The sequence below is a fragment of the Tursiops truncatus genome, chromosome 7 (genome assembly GCF_011762595.2).
Source record: "Tursiops truncatus isolate mTurTru1 chromosome 7, mTurTru1.mat.Y, whole genome shotgun sequence".
NCBI classification, from domain to species: domain Eukaryota; kingdom Metazoa; phylum Chordata; class Mammalia; order Artiodactyla; family Delphinidae; genus Tursiops; species Tursiops truncatus.
The window spans coordinates 48,795,933-48,819,113 of NC_047040.1; positions in this window are offsets into that span (position 1 = coordinate 48,795,933).

The following is a 23,181-nucleotide window of genomic DNA, read 5'->3' on the forward strand; positions in this document are numbered from 1 at the left end:
TTCTACCTAGAAAAAGCCTTGTGAGTTTTTGAGTAGAAGCATGTATCATAATATCAACTCCTCTAAATCCTGATCCATAAAAAATTGCATCTTTCATGTTGTATCAATAATTTCACAGTGATTAGTAACACAAGCAGAACAGTCTGTGTTATTTTATGTAATGTGTGTGTTTTCCCTAAGAAATCTAATCCCAATTTCTATGGAGGAAATTCCATTAAATTTTAATAGAACTGGGAAATTTGAGTCTCAGATATTTTTTAACTATTCTGTAATATCACATGTGGCAATCATGAAAATAAGGGTTAGATTTCACAATTTCACATATTTTTTATTTTGCGTTATAGCTATTCTTGTTTTAACAAATGGTCATCACCATCCACTTTTATTTTGCTTAATAATGTAGTCCATGAAAATGTCAATCAAATGTAATTATAAATTAACTATGACAATTATAAAATAACTATGACATAAATTGGGCATTACGAATCATAAATCTGGGGCTTCCCTGGTGGCGCAGTGGTTGAGAGTCCGCCTGCCGATGCAGGGGACACGGGTTCATGCCCCGGTCCGGGAAGATCCCACATGCCGCGGAGCAGCTGGGCCCGTGAGCCATGGCCACTGAGCCTGCACGTCCAGAGCCTGTGCTCTGCAACCGGAGAGGCCACAACAGTGAGAGGCCCACGTACAGGAAAAAAAAAAAAAAAGAATCATAAATCTAGTACGTTGAAAGTACTCAGAAGAAACCAAAATATCCACTTCAAGAGTGAAAACTGATACTTTTACAGCCAAGAGTGATAATCTAGTAAGGCATGGTTACACACCAACTCTCTGCTACCTCCATATTACTATACGTATCACATGTGACTGAGGTAGAGAATGGCCAAGAATAATTACTCAGGGAAGTACACAAATAAAGTATATAGCAAATACATCACATCTATTTTGCATTTCCATATTGATTTCTTGGTCAGTAAAATTTTAAAGTGACTTTTAGTTAGTAAAACTGTGGTAACCCTATAGTTGACAAATTTATTAATGCATGATTATTTACTATACCTGTGTATACGAGAGCAAGAGGAAATGTTATGCCGCCCCCTAGTGTAAATATTAATTTTGTAATACCAGAGCTGCAGTGATCCAAGACATTGCAAGGGAATCACAGCTACTGAAATCATTCTTGAAGAGAATTAAAAGAAATTCTAAGCTTTCCTAAACAGCCAGCTTCCTAGGAGTACAGAGTATAGTTCCACAAACTTTATGAGACAAAAGAATGTCTTATATCTTAAGGTTTCCATAAGATTTTCATTTCTTTATCTACTGTAATAACTAGGGCCCAATCCCTCCTCTAAGGGAGGAGATTTTGTGAATCTTGGGTGGAGATAAATATGTAAGGAGTGCCATGGGTAAACAGGAAAACAAAAAGGAAACGTTGATATTGTTCAACACTAAAAGTGTCCAAATTATGTAAATTTATACATATTGAATAGATGAGATTCTAGATATGAATGTTCCAGTATGAAATATTGTCAATAGCTACCCTCATTTATTGGGAGTTTATTAGGGTCAAACCTTGTGCAAATTATTTTACTTGCACATCTCACTTGATGTGCAAAACTGTTTTCTAGGTAGGTATTATGTATCACCTCCATTTAAGGATAATATAACTGATAGAAAGGTGAACTTGACCAAGGTCATAAAGCTAGTGACCAGTTGTGGTAGACTTCTCTTGTCTGATCAGTTACCTCTTTCTCTTACTAACATAACACTGATTTTATTGAGCTTAGCAATGTGCCTGGCTTAATCAATCATGTTCCCATTCTTCCCTGCACTTAGGAGTGGTCCTATGACACAACTCCAGCAGAAGAGATATAAGCAACACTGTTGAGTGGGATTTCTTAAAAAAAAAAAAAACATTCAACTTTTTGTCCTTCCTCTTTACTCATTTTTTCTAGCTTAGAATGTAGATGTGATGGCTGGAGCACTAACCACCTTACAACTGTAGGAAAAATACAAATAAAATCAGAGTCTTTAGTCTTGACATTACCGAGCCACTTAATGTCAAAAAAATATCTAGTTGCATATTTCTGTTACACTAAAAATTTGATATAAAATATTATATAGGTACAGAGTTGATATTTGGGATCCTGGTTACAAAAAGTTTTACTCACTATTGATACAGAGGTCTGTTTAGGATTTGGGCTCAGGTCCATCTGGTTATAAAGTGTGCTTTCAACCACTGTGTAAGTATGACAGTAAATATTTTGACAAAGGCATGCTAAACTGGATGCAAGAACACAATCTTGGAGTGAAAGTAGTCATTCTCTTCCCTATTATGAAGGAACTTTGTCTCATTTCAGCAAAGAGAGGTGATTTGCTAAATATCAGGTTTTGAAGGAAGTACCACAAAGATTATGGTATTTCCGCTGACACTTCCTTGGAAGCCACTAGACCATGTCACTTGAGACCTTTCATTAAACGAGGAGAGAATCCATATTTTATCCCATCTTTCTGTCCTTGACCACTTGTAAGTAAAATCATTTAGTTCAAACCGCTCATCATTAAATCCCTACCTTCTTTGTAACTGGCCTCACTTCCTCCTCAGTTACTTATTGTCCAAAACTTCCCTGCTTTCCATAATCCAGTGTTTGGCAATTTCCTAAATTCTCTCCAAACAAAATTTGCTTGCTCCACATCAAATTCTTTAGGTGTTTCCTATCTGAAGGACACAAACAAGGCAATTTGGATGGGTTAACCTTTGAATCACTGTTAATACACTGACCTTCCCCACCTGCCCCCCCATCCCCAGGGGCTGAATATGGGAGGAAATCTGTGCACCAGAACTAACCATGCCCCTCTGGCATGATAATTCAGCAAGGGTCAGGAGGAAGCTCTCAGGCTCACAATAGGGCTGTGCATAATTCAGTCTCATAGGAGGCGTCTAAGATGATCCCAAGAACTCTGAGCACTCCCCCCAAGACTCCTCCTCTCTGTTGTGGTTCACCACTCCACTGCTACCACTGCCTGCACTGGGATTATCGGAACCAGTTTTATACTACCCTGTAAACCCAGTAATGTCAGTTGCCACAGGAAGTCCAGAATTCCCAAATTTTTCTTCATTTTCTGGACTTCAATCTCCATGAGATTATGTTACAGCCTCTTTTATGACAAAATTCTCTATATTCCTACATGTCCTAAAACACTTGGACTGTGCCTTGAATTCAGAAATGTCCCTTATCAATGAAATCTCTATAGCTTTAGACTTTTTGTTGAAGTTTTACTTCAGCATTTTGCACCAGCTGAAGTTTGTCTCTCTTGAAAAGCCTTTCCCCTTTATCTCTTAAGAGATGGGAGGCTGTTTTATCTCCCCAGAGTCCTCATAAGAATGTGCCAGTGCAGGGCACATGTCTTCCATGCTCCACCTTGGTAATCTTCAACCATTCTCCTTCCCTCCCTCATCCCTAAGACTCCCCGGCTTTGGGTCTCATTTCCTTGAAATTCTCTGATGGTCTTGCCTCCCTTTTCTTTGCAACCATCCATGTCATATCTGAGAAAGAAAAAATCAGCCCCTGGGAACTGTCAGCTACGAACTTGTCTAGATCAAAAAGTAAGGTATGGGGCTTCCCTGGTGGCGCAGTGGGTGAGAATCCGCCTGCTGCAGGGGACACGGGTTCGAGCCCTGGTCCAGAAAGATCCCACATGTCACAGAGCAACGAAGCCTCTGCCCCACAACTACTGAAGCCCGCACGCCTAGAACCCATGAGCCACAAGTACTGAGCCTGTGTGCCACAACTACTGAGTCTGCACTCTAGAGCCCGTGAGCCACAACTACTGAAGCCTGAGAGCCTAGAGCCCGTGCTGTGCAACAAGAGAAGCCACCGCAATGAGAAGCCCACACACCGCAACGGAGAGTACTCCCCGCTCACCGCAACTAGAGAAAGCCCATGTACAGCAATGAAGACCCAATGTAGCCAAAAATAAAATAAATAGGGAAAAAAAAGTAAGGTATGGTTCTGTTATCAAAGATAAACAGTTTCACAGTCCCCTAACATCGGACAAGGTCATTGATGAGCATGAAGGAAGCAGGAAAAAACAAGACCACTTCACAGTCATGTTTGGGGACCGACAAAAACAAACCTACTGTTTTTGTTATGAAACATCCCCATCTGCCAGCCAACATGAGCAAAAGCTGCTTCTCTACCAACTACAGCTTTGCCCCCACTCCGTTCCTCTTGCCTCCTAGAGAAAAAGCACTAAAGTAACCAATTGTAGAATGGCCCTCCTTTCTCACAGGATAATCCAGAATAAAACAATGTTTCAATAAACTCCACAAAATCACCTTACACAATCCCAAAACCTATAAAACTGTCCCTTATTTCCTCTTCATGAGATGCATCAAGGTGTACAGTTTATCTTGTTCCAACAAGTACGAATAGGTCCAGCTTGGTTCAACTAGAGCTCTGTTCCTGGTGGTTTCTGGCTGGTGGTTACTGACACCATTCTGTGCATTTTTCATGAAAACATTTTTGTTTTGTAAAATTTGTCCTTCATTTTACATAGCCACCCATTAAAGCCAACTTTCTTAAATTTGGGTTACCAAATTGTACACTTTTGATATTAAGTTTAAAAATATTTTCTCTCATTTAAAGATAGCCTGATTTTCTTCAAGTACAATAAATGCATGTATGATTAGCTATTGGAGCTGAACAGATAAGAATAACTATAGTTTACAGTTTTATAAAAGTTTTTTTGGGAGGATCCAGGGAGATTGATTGAGAGATACATAGTAATCCAGGCAAATATTTAAAATAAAGTTATTATACATTCCTTTATAAAACAACAAAAACATTCCATATTAAGGTTTATAAATTTTAACCCTAAATAGTTTAACAATGTCAATTTCACCTATTTCCAACTAAATCCAATTGGAATTGGATATGATTTATATTTCAAATATTGAGTTTTCTTATTGTAAAAGAGATGTAATAACTGATCCTCAGTGTACTGTTTGGGGTCTAGATCAACAGAACCAACAGGAGAGATGGAGAGAGAATTGGGGTGGTGGTGGGGGAGGCAGGTGGAATACATGGAGAGGAAGGGGAGAGAGGGAGGAAAAGAGAGTTTTAAGGAATTGGGGATTGACTCTGATTGTGGGTTTGTGGGGCTTCTGTAGGACAGGTCAGTAGGCTAGAAACTCAGGGCAGGGTTTGATGCTGCAGTCATGAGGCAGAATTTCTTCTTCACCAAGAAATCTCAGTTTTTGCTCTTACAGTCTTTCAACTGATGGCATGAGATCCATCCACATTATAGACAGTAATCTCCTTTACTTGAGGTCAACTGATTACAGACATTAACTATATCTACAAAATACCTTCAGAGCACCTAGATTAGTGTTTGTTTAAATAACTGGGTACTATTCTGGTTGACACATAAAACCAGTCATCACACTCAGCATAGCTCATTTTTCTAAAGCTATGCAAGTTAAAAGTGTTTTCTTATAATTTGAATATGGCACTGTCATCATAAACATTTAATACGTTAAATGTACTTACATTTAGAAAAGTACATAACTTTCTTCTAATGGTGCCAAACCATTATGAAAGAGTCCAGAGTACTACATCAGGTAATGGACTTTGTCATTTTGACAACTAGGATCGAGTTTTAATTATTTACTACCCCACTTTATATTATACTGTGCTAGGAAGTGTACTGTAATACATTTATAAAATTAATGAAACCTTGCTAGTTGAAAACAACATCATAATATTGTATATATGTTAATAATTTTCTCAGAGGCAAAGGATAATCTGATGAGATAAAACAGATCAAATGGTTTCAGGCTAAGATTTTTAGAGGATAGAATTAATAAAATTATTGATATTGTAGTTTGCAATATAAAAAAGTGAAAAATAAATATAAAAACTTCTTAATGAATTTTGGCTGCAGTATACCACAGATTAAAACTGCTATTTTTTTCTCTCTGGAAGGATTACTCAAACTCCTAATTACAACAATTGCCTACAATAGTAATATCTCAGTTAAACAGGATCGCTGAGAAAATTATTTCAACACTGTATTATGATTACATTTATTAAAAAGTATGATTTCCCCTGTGTATAATACTTTCAAAAAACTATTTTCTAAGTATGTTACATGAACTAAACATGTTTACCAAAAGTATAAAGACTAAAATTACATTCAAAATTAATTTTTAAAAAGACCAAAAACAACAAGAAATTACTAAAAACACCTGTGGTCTGAGCGAAAGTCTGCAATTTTAAAATGCAAAAATGCATCATCCTCAAATCCACGTTTCTATATTATAATTATTATGATAGGTCATAATATCCTAGATATATGATCTGGAAAATACTGTTAAGCAGTTCAACCAATACATAATAAACAGTATAGAAACATGCAAATATGCAGAAAACTTTTTGGAAGACTGCTGTCTATCTAAAAGTTGGTACCATGAAGGGTAGAATGACGAAAATGTTTCTGTCTCCCCATATGTAAAATTTGGTTCTCGGACTAAACAAGAAGTGGAAAATTCAAGTGCCTTCATTGGTCAGGAAGGTATTATAAATAAGTGAAAACTTATATAACAGTAAGAAATAGTATAGACAGTAGCAAACTGTGAAGTGTATTCCCCTTTGAATGGCACTGAAGCCCAAATACTTTAAAACACAGTGCACACTGAACAAACTACTTCTGCAACCTGAATTTGGTCCTGAATACAAATACAACTATATGAAACCTTTGGATTAGTGTTCTCCAACGCTCTTGTTGATCTGTATTTTCAGCAAAAACGTAATCGCAGTCATCAATAAACTAGAAAATATTGGTGCATAATTGAAAAGGAAAGACAAGATAGTATGTCACTATTTGACTTTCAACTATCAAAAATAACTTAAATAATATTTGATAAACTTAAAAAGATATGTTAGAATCACGGATGTTACTTGACAATATTTGCCTTAAAATACTGCTTACATTTTTGAGTAGGTCATAATATCAGTATTCCCATCTTATTTTCCTTACTCCAATAATGTGTTCTGAAAACACACATGTTGTAGTTTTGCTAGAATAAAAAACAAGTATAGCAAAGAATATATGTCACATTAAGTTCAAGAAAGTGAGACACAAGATGGTCTTTAATACTGAATGTATAATAATGTAAAAGAAACTTGGAAAAATATATAACTAATTACATGACCAAATTTTTAAAGTGGGGAAATTTAGCCATATATTATTCACCCTAACCCATCCTCACCCCTGACCTGTCTTGAGGATATTAATCTAACAATGAGAACATTTCAGCAGCACTAATTCAACAACTTGTTTCTTTAGTCTTATGCACAACCCTAAATGTGCCACATAAATGGGTTTTAGCGAGTGGAGAAACCTTTTAAATTATATACTGTAGGAGATAAAGAAATGTGTAAGGGAATGACATGAAAAATACTGTTATATTAGATAATGAAAATTAGAACAAAAGTCCATATAGTATATTTCAAAGACCTACCTAATTTTAGTGAGCTCCTGTATACACAAAGGAAAAAACCCAGAATTTTTTCATACTTTCAAAATGAATACATATGAAAATATCTTGAGTGACAAGAAACCTGCAAACTTGTCAAAATATGTGAATATTTTTTCAACATATTCAAAATGAATGGCGCATCCATGAATACATCTTAACATAATATTCAGTGCATAATACTTAGCACAAAGCCTGTGGTGCCTAGAATAGTGCTTTGCAATTAAAGCATCTCAATAAATCTGAACGAACTAAATAACAAATATGTTGATAACTGATTAATAAATCAATACATCTTTTCTTGCCAAACCTGGTACTTAATATTTTGGAAATGGAGGACAGCCTTCAGGAACAGGGCTTAGGCAAGACAAAAATTATTGATGTTCGCATATTGGAGGACAAGAAATAAAATAAATTTGAATTCAAATTATTCTGTGAGTCTGGCCCTATTTCTCCACACCTAAAGCCAAGTGGAAAAGTAGAGTGTCTTCAAACAATAGATGACACCAATACCATCTCTTTATCAGTATCCATATTATCATACCAATTTCTATGGATTCCCTAATTTAGTATATAAATTATAAAGGAAACATGTCTAGAGTCAGGAAATCTGCATTATAATATTGACTCACTGCCTGACTTCAAATCAGCACTCCTTCTTTTTGAATTTCATAGTCTTTAAACAGACATAATACTCTTGTGAAATATAAAAATGCTGACCAACTAACAGAAGTAATAAACAAATTAGTAATGATTTCCAAAGTTCCACAAACTCCAAATTCCATATTAAAAGTGATTAAATATATATTTAAATTCTGCATTAAAATATATATATTTTAATATTTTGTATTAAAACTTTAAAAATATATAATTAGGACAAAAAAACTTTTGTGGATCAACTGCAAAACATAAATATAACAAAATGTCTTTATCTAATAAACAGATGCATACACAATGGTGGTTTGGGATAATCAAAAGAAAAACAATAAGAATACATGGATTGTAAACTTTATTCATTGTCATTAAACCACGTAACTTATTCAGACATATTCTGGAGCACTAATAAAATATTAGCTTATTTCTTATTCCATGGAATTAAAGCTATATCACACATATGATGCTATTTATAACAGAAATCATCACAAGTAGAGTGAACTTTCTCTTTGATGGTAAGACCTTGTAAAATGGAGATTTGCGTATATTCAGTTAAAATTGTGAAAAGGAATATATTTAAAAGCCCAAGAATAGGATCAAGATTATCAATAGCCTTAATCTTTAAGTATGCTTAAAATTTTATTGTGTGAGTGACATAATATGATCTATGGAAAGGTCTGTACATTTTGATAATATCCTCAGTATGAGTAGCAGGATTACATTCTGGATTTAGGACTAAAGCAATTAACCAAGGTCAGTAAACAATGAGTTTTATTCTGTAAGTAAATTTATTCTATAGGTAACTTCTAATTCTTGAAAGAACACTGTATTAACAGTTATAGCCTATCTTAAATCAGTTCAAAAATTTTAAAGCCTAGAAAATAATGTTTTAAAAATATGAATTTAAAAAATGTTCAGAATATCCATTAGTTATCTAGTGGTTGAAAACTAATTGGAATTTCTTTGGAAAAATCCCTCAATGGATTTTATGTTTTAAGTTGTGCTTTCCCGAAATAAGAAAAAAAAAAACAAAAAAACCACTCATTAAAATTTTTTTAACTTAATACACATTTCAAAATGCAAAAATGTGATGATGTCTTCAAAGGCAAAGTTCACAATATGTCAAAATCAAATAGACAAGAAAGTAAAAAAGATCTCATAATTACTACTCTATAAAAATGGGATTAAAAACATGACAACCATAAATCCTTACTTGAAAATATTCAAATTGTGGAATATATATATTTTTAAGATAATATTTGTGTTTCTTATTAAGGTTGCTATTTCTGAGAAGTTTCAGGTTCAGTTTTCTGTTTTTAGCTTATAGTAAGTTTTAGCTTATAATAAATCTTCACAGCATCCTACTTGCTGTAAAAAATACATTTTTAGATAAGTATAGAAAATTATTTAATTAAAAAATTCATTTATGAATATATTTAGAATCTCTTCTGTTATAGACAGGTATAAATCTCATTCTTTTCAATAACAAAATCATCAAAAGACATAGAAAAGCCACACATGACATATATTACTTTTTAAAGTAATAGTTTCAAATATAGTGGAACCATATATGAAAAATCTACATCATTTCAGTCGGTGTAAATCTCTTGCACAGGAAACACTAACTTGGGCAGTTTGTAAACACAATCTTGAAGGATTAGCTATGAAGTCCCTATAAGTCCTTTTACCATAAATAAAATAGGATAGGAACTATTTCTAAGCCTTTTTATCCCAGTTTGTTGCTTCTGACATTTGCATATATTTAGATTTATTCATCTCATTTAGGTAGCTGCTCTTTAACACCTATTTTAATTTGAAGATTAAACTGGCAGATCTACAGTTTAACCTACCTTTTGTCAATATGAGTGATAAAGAACTAATCAACTTCAAACCGACAACAAACATTAGCTTAAGCAAGTTCAATCATTTATGGAAGCCCAAGGTTGATTTAAGAATCAAGATTACCAGAATTTTAACAAGTTGAGGTTTGGCAAATAAATGTTTTTTTCTATGAACTTTATTCTGTGGCTTTATTACCTACACCATTATTATAACTATGGAGATGAGATCTTGTTCAGTCAATAAGTTTGCCTTTTCTCATAAGTGAAACTTGATTTAAAAAACAAACCAGTGCACACTTTTTTCAAAATGAAGTGCTTCCCCTCCCCCAAATTACCTTCACATATAGTTGACTTCTCTAAGTCTAGCCAGAACACTTTCCATAATTACCTTAGCCTGTGCCTATTCCTCTGTATAGTACTCCACTAAGGAAGACCACAGAAGAGTATTTTCTTTGATCAACAACAACAGTAAACAATCTTATCCAGGACAATAATAAAAGCGATAAATTAACCCTACTTCTTTGAATCTTAAATGAGCTGAGAGGAAGATGTCCAAGAGATTCAAGGGAAAAAAGAAAATAATCAAATGAATCACATCAATGTCAGAATTCACTTAAAACTTCAGAAGAGAACTTTTCATTCTTGGAAGACAGATGCACAGCACATTTAGAAAAAAATTTATGTAGAATCGTATTTTAAGATATATAAAGAAAATAGATGAAGAATACTGTATTTACTTTTGGACTAATTGACTCTGTCCTTAAACTTCTACTCTACCTATTCAGAGCTCAGTAATCACTTTGTTAAAAGGGGGGCACGGGGTGCTGCTTGCTAATAGACCCAGACTTTCGTGATGCATACATTTGCATATTACCACCTTACTCGGCTCTACTCTGTTTGCAGTACTTAGCCTAATGAGCCTTCTCTCTACTTCCCTTTTTCGTTATTGGGTGTGTAGTTCTCAGGAGATACCAAGACTTGGGAGTCAGTTCTGCAGGGAGGTTTTGTAGCTAAAAGGGGATATGAAAGAAAAAGTAAGGGCCATCACCCTGTACTATCTCAATGCTGAGCACATCTCTCACCAGTCAGGAGTCCTTTTCCTACTAGAATGCTGAAAGAGAAGCTCGGTGGTCCAGTGAGAACCTCCCAGGACTGCACGGGCTCTGTTTGTCTAACACGTTTTTCCTTGTGGCTCTGACTGTGTCAGAGTGCTCACCCGTCACACTTATCTCCAACCTCTTTTGAGTGAATAACTTAAAGCTGACGGCATGGGGTTCTGGAGTCACTCAGTTAAGCTTTGTACTGACAACTTCTCACTAGAGAAGTTTGCTGCCAGTCCTTCCTGAGACAGCCGGAACACAAACTCCTTCTGAGACCATCACTCAGTCCCGCCACTTGCCCCGCACCACCAGTCACATGGCCCCCCGCCACCACGAGAGGCACCCACATCCTCAGTACCTTCAGCTTCCTAAAGCGACAGAGGCTATAGGGTCACTTGGGGTTGGGGTTATTTTCTTTTCTTTCTTAAGAAAAGATCCTGTTGACATAATTTGTTTCGAATAAAGAGAAACCGTGGTAATCTCCACCAGGACGGAGTGAGTTGGAGGGTCCCGAGCGTTGGGAAAGTGTCAACCAAAGCCATGGATCTCAGCTTCCCTGAGATTACTACCTTTTTCTACACCAAATTCTCACCCCACGCTCACAAGACAAATAAATGAATATATTATAAACCAAATTGAATTGTGACACCCCCAAACCCTCACAATAACCTCAATCCTCCAAATGTCCTCTTAAACAGGAGACAGAGAGACAGAGAGAGAGAGGAAAACAGAAGCGATTACCAGAGTTTTGTTCCCGTTCTTGCTGAGAGGGCCCCGGAAAACTCCCTTTATGTTGCGAAAGTGTCCGTTGCTGAGATGCGTGGAGCTGATGACAATGTAGTAACACTCCATGGAGCAGCCGCCGCCTCCTCCACCGCAGCCGCCGCTTCCAGGCACCCCGCGCCAGCAGCCGCAGCGCGCCGGGGCCCGGGGAGGTTGGGCTAGGGACCCGCCGCCAGGGCGAACCGCCGCCTCTCTCGCACGCCCGCCGGAGACAGGATCACTACGCGCCTCTGCCGTGCGCGCCGAGGTTCCTCCGCTTCCGCATGCTCGCCGCGCTGTCCGTCTCAGCTGTGTTTCTCTCCTAATGCGCCTTAGGGCGATTCGCCCCGCGGGAGGATCCCGGGCTGGGAGGGGCCGGCCAGGCAGCCAGGAGCGGAGCGCGAGTCAATGCCGGCTGCGCGGCCGAGCGGAGCCGGGCAGCGGGAGCCGCCCGAGCGGCAGCGGCGGTGGCGGCGGCGGCGGCAGCAGCATCCCCCGCTCTCGGTGCCAGCACTCGGAGTTGCTGCTGCTGGCAGGCATGAGTGTTATTATATTGAGCGGCGTTGCCGGTCCATTGCACTGAGCCAATGGCAGGGAGCCACTGGGCTGATACTGAGAGCTGTCAGAGGAGTACATCTGTCACCCGCGGCCTCCCTCCGCCCTCCCCCGCCGCCGCCGAGACCCACGGCAGCGCCGGTCTGGGCGCGAGTGGGAGCGCGCGGCGAGCGGGACGCCCCCCAGCGCAGCGCCGCGGCGGCGGAGGGACAGGGACTCGAAGGCCACCGCGGGCGGGCGGCAGAGCGGCCCGAGACCGAGAAGTGGGAGACTCCTGTAAGGTGGGGGCGGAGGGGAAAATGTAGAGACACGGAGATTTCTTGCCTAGCAGTCAGGGAAGGAGGAGGGGACGATGGGGGGGGGGGCGGTAAATAAATTAATAATTCAGCATGAAAAGCCAACCGCTTGCAACTGCCGCGTATCCAGGCAGGTGCCAGCTGCTTCTCTCTTGAGATAGTTACTACCCATTGCGTTTAGCTTATTTGATCTTATTTATTTTTAATGTGGTTTTAGTATGGAGGCTGGATTCTGTTCCGAATCTTAGAGGAAGAAAATGTCCCTCCACCCACCACCCATTTGTAGAGATCATAAAGGTTTGTGTTGATAGTTTGGGGGGCGGGGAGGGGTAGTTGTGGGGATACGAGTGAAATGGATAGAAAGTAAAAACAGATTCTTGGCTTATGTGTTCCTCGACCCGGAGTTCCCCTCACCCTCGTCCCCTGAGAACCTAGGTTCCTGCTAAATTGCCAAAGCTGAACGGAAAGGGATGCTTTGCCGCAAAGAAGCTGCTGCCACGAGCTTGCTTTGCGTTTCTCTACAGTTCTTTTCCCACCACAGAGAGTGGTAGCGAACAAAAGCGTTTGCCCTAGAAGCGACCTGAAAGGAAAATCTCCCGCAAAGGAACTAATGGGCTCGTTAGGAAAGTAGGGGATGGGGTCTGCTGCGTTCACTGAAGAGAAACCATCGCGCTGGGTTTTAAGGGGCCAAGGTAGCCATCGGCCTAGATGTGCCCTGCCACCCTCCCTCTCACCCAGTTGATTCTTTGTGTAAGTTTAACTCCTCGGAGGTGGTAGGGTGAGAGCATCCCATCAGGTGTATATGCGACTCATTAGTCCGCTCTTAAAAAGATCGATAACAGGCAGTGGGAGGCTGGGAGATGGTGGCTTCAATGGGTTTACTGAAGGCTTTATTTTCTTCTTGCCTAGAATGGCTTAATTGGTTAGAGCAGATTCCAGGCATTCTGATGCTCCTGCGTCAGAGCATACTGCACTTTGATATAAATTGTGTTGATCTTGTTTATTTGAAGGTCAAGATTTCAAGACAGTCCATTCTGGGTGTCCCATATATATGATTTTACATAGCAGTGACTCTGCAAACCACAATATGGTCCTTAAATGAATCTGCCAGTTCAATTTCACTCTTTGAAAGAGGAAGAACAAAGAGAGAAGAAGAGTAATTATAAGAGGCAATAGTCATGTGAGTAATTTGTAAATTACAGGGGTGAAAGAGGGAAGTGCTAGATTCATCTAAGGGAAACTCTCCATGTATCTTGCTTCAATTCAAACAAAGAAAAAAAGTTGGTATGGATTTATCAAAGCTCATTATGAAGTGTCAGTTATTTAGAGGTACTTGGCTAAATTTCTCAGATATCCACTTGGGGGAGTCTGGAAGTCTTGGGAGAAAGAGAAAGCAAGAATTTACAAAACTTCTATACTCTGTGGAACAGATCACCTAATAATTTGTTACAATTCAGTATGAACACAATCTTATTAGAAAAAAAAATTAAGTGATCTCCACCAAATACTGTGTGCAAATCAAATCCATTTTGGCTCCTTTCATTAGAGTTATTTTTAATTTATATTTTGAGACTGTAGTGATTCTCTGTACATATCACCTTGGGAACAACTCATGACCTGTATGATTTTCATTATGTCTTTTGAAGTTTTGGAAACTTGCAATTATTAGACAGGAGATAAAATCTTCATTTTTACTGAACCAAACCAAGGAATCTCCTAAGGAAATGGAAGATGGCCCATATGTGAAAGAATCAGATAATATAGATTTCTTGTGTATGTAAGTCATAATAATCTAAGCTAGGTTTTTTGCAATATTTTTCTTTCAAAATACTTCTGACAGAATGTTCAGATCTGTATCTACATCATGAAGCTCAATTTCCAGTTCAGGAAACAGGAACCACAGTTACTTGAATTGTCCCATGGAACAGAATATCGTCTATATGGGATGCTATATTGTGTTTCTACTGGCAAAGTTGATATATAATATATACCATATATATGATATACATACATTTATATGATGATGTATATATCCTAAAAACCAACTTTAGTGAAATAATCTCTGAAAAGATTCACTTTACTGTCAGAATAGTCTACCTTTGCCACTTACAAGCTTGATGATATGACGGGGTAGCTTTTGACTGCAATATCTAAACCTGTGTATAAATAGTAGTAAATACACCATAGGTCTGTTGCTAATACATGAAGGATGCTGACAGTTAAAAAAGGAATGTAAATTTTTTTACATAAAATTTATCCTCATTGTTTCACTACACATGAAGTAATCTATCTCAACATTACCTAACGCTGAGTGTAATCAGCAAGATTCTATACCCACAACTTGAACTTACACAGACATATATGAGAAGAGAATGCAGATTCCTTTTGTTTACCCTCATTTCAATTGAGTAGCCATATCTATACTGTAACGGTCATTCAAATAAAACTACTAATCACACTATATGATATTAATTATGCCGTCACCAATGAGCTCTGTTGCTAGTGGACTCTTCATTACATTACATCAACCTTAAAATTCAAGAGAAAAATAAGCCACCACCATGTGCATTCTGGCTTCTAATTACAGCAAACAACTCCTAGGCATAATGGAATTCTTCTATTAAAATATGAAATAATTTTTTTCATTTGATTTGCTAAAAATTAAGAGAAGTCAAGTAGGAAATCAGGACTTCCCCATCATCTCGGAGAGAAATCATACCTTTCTGTGGCAATAAATTAAAATCAGTAAACAGTGACAAATTATTGTGACCTTCCATCTTGCTGTTCCCATGTCTTTCCTTTTGTCATGATGCAAAGGAAGTAAGTACATAAGTAAGCATCTTCAAATTTCCTATTGTGTTACAATCTCTTTGATATCCATGGTCTGTTCCCATTATTTCAAATAATTCTGATTTATGTTATTAGTGGCCATTTTGGCATTGATTATTTCTATGGAACAATGCCACTCTTAATTTAAAAAATAAAAGATTTCCCTTTCAAAGACTTAGAAAATTTGTATTAGGTTAAACATCTATCTGGTATTGTAAACATGCAGAATCAATCTTTCTTAATCATAAAATTTTTAAAAATATGGGATCATTATAGATAACTTGGGTTTAATTACCAACTTACCAGCTGAAAAAATTACAATTAATAAATTAAACATAAACGTTTTAAGTAACTGACATTACTCTAAAAAAAATTGCAATTCATTTTTTGCCACCACTACACTTCAATTTTCCCTTTCTACTGGTGCAGTTTCCCCTTCAGTTTTCCCCTTTCTACCACTGTGATTCAAATCAAGATCCCGTATGCTCTGTGCTTATATTAATTTACCTCACTCCTTGTTCCTCATTTTACTTTGCTTAGCCCAAAGCTGGGTACCAGGTTTCTGCACAGCAACTGAGCATTGTTCCTGACCTGTTACTGGCTCACGCAGAATTTCAGGATAAAGTTACTGCCGTGAAATGTAAAACCAAGGTCCTGCCTTTTTTCCCAGACCAGCAGCTGGACCCCTCTATCCTGAATCCCTGCTGTGATTCCCTCTGTCCAGTTCTTCCAGAGGGAAGTAAAACTTCCCTGAGTTTACCTACTGATGTTTGAGACCATACGTTGCTACCTTCGCATGACTGGACTTCCTACTTCCTGTCATTACAATCTCTGAATGCTTTTACTCTATCTGGATAACCTCCCATTGCTAAAGTGAACTATCCACAAATTAACTTCTGGGTCCCAGAAACTCAGCCTTACCTGAGCTTCTGTGAACCAAGTTCCCCTTCTTATATCATTTGAGAAAAAAAAAAAAAGCATATTTCAGTGTTATTCAAATGTGTCTGTGATGTAATCTTAGTGGTTACAGAGTATATTATTGGGATTCAGAACTTTCCTTTTTATTACTATAATAATCTAACAATAATCTGTAACTCAGTTCTGTCACTATATATCTCTTGTGTTTGCATTCATGTTTGTGATCACATTGGTGTCAAGTATTATTACTTTTATTATTTTGGACTAATGAGGAAAAATCTAGGAACTTAACATATAAATGTTTTGTTTATTTTAAAATGTGTTCAAATGATGTCATGACATGCTGTATGAACAAAGGTGTGGCATAAAATGGAGAAAAGTGGTGGGAGACCTATATCACCATACAGTACCCATATCACTATAATCATCAGGCATACTTAGATCAGTATTGACAGAAATACTCGTAAACACATTCATGTTTTGAGATAGGATTTGGTTTCAGCAAAGCAACATCATCTGTTGCATTAAATTAAGATTGCAAATTTGGATATTTTGTCTGTTGTATTTTTATTTGATTTCTATTTTTTGTTTTGTATTTACATAAGAGTTATAAGCATATGGAGTTTGATGCATATAAGCATATAAGCATAATTAGTTTGATGTTAACATATTTCAATATGTCACTAGTGAACTTAATTTATGGTAGGGAATTTTTAAAAAGGATCTATATGTTATTCAAATATGAGAAAACTGGTATATGCTATTCATGGGATAAGTATTGAATAACCGTTACTGACCTTATCTGAAGCTGATACTATTGTGGTATGATTTGAAAAGAGATGGTGACTTTTTAAGGTAATTATTAGTTAATTATTACCTAAAAGTAGTCCAATCTCCCTATTCCTGTTTCTGTATCTCAGATCTGCTGTATTTAAATGTGGGGCCTGTTAAAAACAAATACTGTATTTTGAGAAATCTGATATCCTGTCAATTGTAAGATATATTCTTTTTATCTCCACTATAAATAAAACACACTGCCAATTAACTGTAAGAAGCCACTGATTATAAGACATCTGAATTACAGAGTTGTTAAAAACAAAAAGGCACCTAATAATCAATGATATATTGAACCTAAATTTGGGTAGACACTATCACAGTTAATACCTAACTAGAAACCACTTTAAGATATGTCCAACTAAAGCAACCATGGAATATGGTCAAGGAGTGATTCAACTTCCTTAACTTCAGTTATTTCACCTCTAAAAGAAAGGGAATAAGCCAAATATGATCTTATGTATTTCAAGCTTTAATTTCTCTGATTCTTTGGCAACTTCTCTAGAGCTGATATTGATCAGCCCTGGCAGTGCAGAGCACCATTTTAATTTCCTACTTCAGGATGTATGTCTTAAATAGCTGGGGGACATGCAGAAATTGTGGAAATGTGGAAATTGATACAAATGTAAACAATCAGAGAAAACTTTTATAATTTTGCTTGGGTTTAACCCTGGAAGTAAATTAAACGATTTATATTATGCAGTTCTTTCACATGTCTTAAAATAATGGTAGGTCACCTATTGACCAGTCTATTTATCTGATTCTGATAATGGATTTTACCTTTTTATTCCTTTACTTTTCAATTCTAATTAGTAAAATTGGGCTAGATGCCAGAAAATTGCTAATTTTAGAGTCAAAGCCACATTTCTAATACATTGCCAAAGAAATTAATATAATTGGATACTATACATCTTATTTACCGGAAGGAATAACATTAAGATATATTATTGTAAGTCAAGAAAAAGTTGAGCAATTATTACATTCCTATGTTTTACAGTCTTTTTTGGAAAGCAATCTGGCAACATCTATTAACATTAAAATTGCATATAACTTTTGACCTAGCCATTGCATTCCTGGGACTCTCTACATAGAATAAAAGGATATTCACAAGAATACTTAATGCAACATTGTTTAATTATTCATAGTTATTAAAAACACTGGAAACAAAGGGAATAATCATTAGTCAGGGTAGACTTTGTGTCTAATAATATAATAAACTGTATCTGTACCCACAGAGCTGACTCTATGAAAAGCAGTTTTAATAGGAGACAAGGAATGAGCTGCCAACGGTGCTCAAACCAAGTGAACATGATACCTTGGAAGCTCTTCCTTCCAGGAAAAAAAAAAAAAAGTCAAATTTAAGGAGAGATTGATCAACTATGAGGAATACTGTTGATAACTCAGGTAAGATGAAATCAGAGAGGTGATCTTAAGTTGGACACATTGAAAGTCATTGGTGACCTTGAAAAAGCAGTTTCTGGAATATACCAAAAAGACTGTAAAGAATTTACAAAAAATAAATTCTGCAACCAAGCTAAGAAACCAGGCATGTGTGCTATTTGTATGAGAGAAATTTTGTAGAAATATTGTTGTATATAGAACAGATGTGAACAGATTTAAAAATATAATAGAAGATCAAGACTCAATACTGTCCCTCAACACAACCTATATATACTTGAACTCCCCTCTTCTCTAGCAAACCTTTCGCTAATAAGAGGAAGAGGATATGGACATTTTCACTGAGGTTTCAAGTTTACATATGGTCATATTGATTTAGAACCAAATAAACATAAATTTAAACTATATGCATTTTATTAACTTATCAAATTGATTTATAAATAAATATTTCACTCGAATTATGAGGTAATGGTAAAATGGAGACTTAATATAATTCAGATGGGAATATTAGTAGTATAATATTCATGAAAATAAATTTGAAAATAAGTATCATAAACCTCACCCCCATTCACCATCTACAAAGCTTTAACTTGTCTATCAAACGACTTAGTTCTTTACTAAAGTTGATTGTTCCATGGTGGGCCCCTGAACCAAGCAAGTCCAAGAGTCTCATACTAAGTTTCATGATGGGCCAGTAATATTTTGTGTGCCTGGACTCTAAGAAGCTTAGGAAGAAGTGGTGGACATTATTGCCACAATGTACCGTTCTTCTATAGAGATTAAGAAGGGGGAATATTCCTACAAACCTATTCTTTTTTTTTGTTTGTTTTTGCGTTACGCGGGCCTCTCACTGTTGTGGTTTCTCCCGTTGCGGAGCACAGGCTCCAGACGCACAGGCTCAGCGGCCATGGCTCACGGGCCCAGCCGCTCCGCGGCATGTGGAATCTTCCCGGACCGGGGCACGAACCTGCGACCCCTGCATCGGCAGGTGGACTCTCAACCACTGTGCCACCAGGGAAGCCCCAAACCCATTCTTAAGATCTGCTTGCTTTCACATGTTTCTATGTGACAACTCGGAACCCGTGTGATAAAATTAGTTATTTAAGTTAGTATGAATTGGATTTTTATAACTAACTGAATCCACAACATTCAATTTTTAAATATGTACATGAAGATCCTGAATTCTAGTTAGAAATCTTAAGGAAGAAATCAGATATTTGTTTTTCAATTATGTGTGATAGACAAATACCATAAACAACATAAAATGTAAACAATGGAAAAATGGTTAAACATAATTAATCCAAAAGATATCTTATTGCAAATATATTTTAATGCCATAAAAAATGGCAATGAAGGTAATGTTATAAAAATGGCAGATATAAAATTGCATCTATATATACAAAAGAATAGCCCAATGTACACAAAAATATATACAAAAATGTGATTTCATGATATTACAACAATGTGTTAATAGAGAAATCTCTCAATAGTAAAACTATGATTATTTTTATTTAAATATTTTTGCAGATGTTCATATTTTAAGTGATAATTTTCCTTTACATGAAGGAAAAAAGATATCTTTACTAATTATTAAGTTCTAGGAAAATATATTAAATCTTTTCACTCTAGAAAATGTAAAGATGAGAAAATGAGAAACCATAAAAATATAACAAATAATAAGAAAAGAAGAAACATTAGGCATCTGACAAACATTTATGTTTTCACAATGAATGGGAATAATTTAACTTATCCTAAGAAAGGTGAAGATTTTCAGATTATAAACTCTAACAAGCAACATGTCAAATTTTAAGTGATAGAGAATTTGAAAGTAAAGAGATGGATGAATATAAATAAGCAAATGCAAACAGAGAGAAACCACTTCTACCCTATGAAATGGTATTTAAGGCCAAAAACATTGAAGAGTACAATTGGTGAAGAAAATATTACATGCACAAACATTTATGCACCAAATAACATAAGAGCAAAATTTATAAAGCAAAAAGTCTTAGGGAAATAAGCAAAATATATAAAGGAATAATTCGCAAAAGAAATGTGAATAAACATGAGATGTCGTTGACTCACTTTTTCTATCAGACCATTCAAAATAAAAATAGATTGATAGCATTTACTAGTCTTTTAAGGTTAGTTGTAATATAAGTTGGTACAACTGTTTGAAGTGTAATTTGGTTTTGTTCATAAAACTGTAAAAAGTACATGTTGCATGACTCAGCCATTCTACTTCTTGCAGACTATTACACAGAAATAACATCATGAAGAGATAAAAATATAAGCACAAAGTCTTCATTGCAGAATATTTGTAAAACCTAAAATTTAAAAGCAATCCATATATTTATAAAGGAGCATAAATAGCAGAAATTAATAAAAATGCTTGCAATGGTATATTAGAGATAAATTCTTAAAAAATAGTTATGTCTCTGTTATGTAGGATTTTCACCCAAGAACATCAAGACTAATAACTACAGTGTGGTTTCATTTTGGTATAAATAAATTAGCATATGTATTTTTACAGACAAATAAACAGATGGCTATTGATACGCATAGGGGAAAGGCAGAAAGACTGGATATGCAACAGAAACTTAATACTGATTAACACTGTCAATATTAAGTTGAGTGGTTTGGGGGCAAGAGTCAGAAGGATTGGGTGAAGGCAGCCTTCATTTCTTAAAAGATAATGTTTTTAATGATTATAAGTGGAGATGTAATAATATTTGGGTTTTTTTAGAATTTTAGAAGAAATTAAGGAAACTTTCTGCCTATTTAAATTAACCTCTGCAATTAATTTATCTGTTTACCTTTTCAGTCCCCCAGCAATATCAATGCACCTTAAGAGGAGCAACTGTCTGGTTTGCTCACTGTTGCGTCCCCAGGGCCTTGAAAAGTACCTTGAGCTTAGAATGTGCTCAGTAATTATCGTTGACTGACTGAGTTACAGGAGTGGAAGAAGTATTTGGACAAGTATTTGAAAAAGCAAATGCATTAAAATAATGCATCTCCCTATGGTAAAATCTCTTCATTTTTATTTTATATCAACAAATGTGTTGCCTTTCTATTTATGAGCGTTAGAACATGAGGTAAATTAGGTTTCCCTAGTGTATTAGTGAGAATAAACATCAGATCTCTAAAAAGACCCCAAAAAGACAAAAATTTAAGCAAAATAATTTACTTCTCTCATTCATGGTAGTCAGTGTATGAGTTGTCCAGGACAAACAGTGTCAGTGACTCAGGATCTTCTGCCTTGGTGTTCTGCCATGCTACACATGCAGCTTCCATCTTGTAATCTAGGATGACTGCTCTTGCTTCCATCATTGCATACATGTTTCAGCAAATTCAAAGGTAAGAAGGGCAAATGGAGGGCATTGCCCTTCCCTTTAAGAGAATGGCTCTTAACATATGATGCTTCTCTTCTCATATTTAATTGGCTATAATTTTGTCATATAGTCACACAAAGCTGCAACAGGAGGTTTGAGAATGTAGTGCTTGGCTATATACCTAACTAAAATTCAAGAGCTGTATTATTAAAGAAAGAAAAGAGAATTAGAAGTGGTATCACAACATCAAATTCCTAAAATTGATGGAGCAATTTATTTTAGAGATATGTAATTGCGAGGAACTGATTTTTTTTAAAAATTCTATGACTTATGCTAATGTGTGGGTTTCATGATTGACTAAGAGAAAAAATTTACCCATTCATCTTCCCCCTTTCATAAGAGTAAGTGTAATATAGCAAATGAATTTAAGCCTTGAAAACTTATATCCTAATATCACTGATTTGATTTTAATATTTTAACTTTTAGGGATACTATTCTGATGGGAATTTGTTTTGTGGCAGGGATGTTTGTTGGATCCAGCTATCTTTGATTGCAAGCCCTACTGGGAAGATTTCTCACTACTATTGCCCAACGTTAATAAGAAGTCATTAAAAAAAAAAAGAGTACCTGAGGTATACTAAGCTATATGAAACATTTGTCTTAATTTTAATAATCAGTGTTTTAGCATTAACTAAGGGCCACTACTCTTTACAATAATTTGTTTTACTTTGACTCATAGCCTAGAGCTGAGACTAAAAGCTATACTCCGAACTGTAGATTAGTGGTTCTCAAACTTTAACCTGCATCAGAATCACATGGAGGACTTGTGAAAACACAGATTTCTGGATCCAACCACAGAGTTTCTGATTCAGTAGGCAGGTCCTAGGTAAGGCTCAATAATTTGCTTTTCTAGCAGGTTCCCAGATGATGCTGAGGCTGCTGATTCCTAGTCTGGGGAGCACATTTTGAGAACCTTACATCTGCACAGCCAGAGTTCTGACTGTGGCAAATTCTTTCTCTGAACAGAGCTACTGTGTCTAAGAACTCTGCAACTGAAGTCATAACCATAGTCTTTTCAAGGTGAGCAAAGAGATTCTGATTGTTGTCACCACTGCATAATACACACAT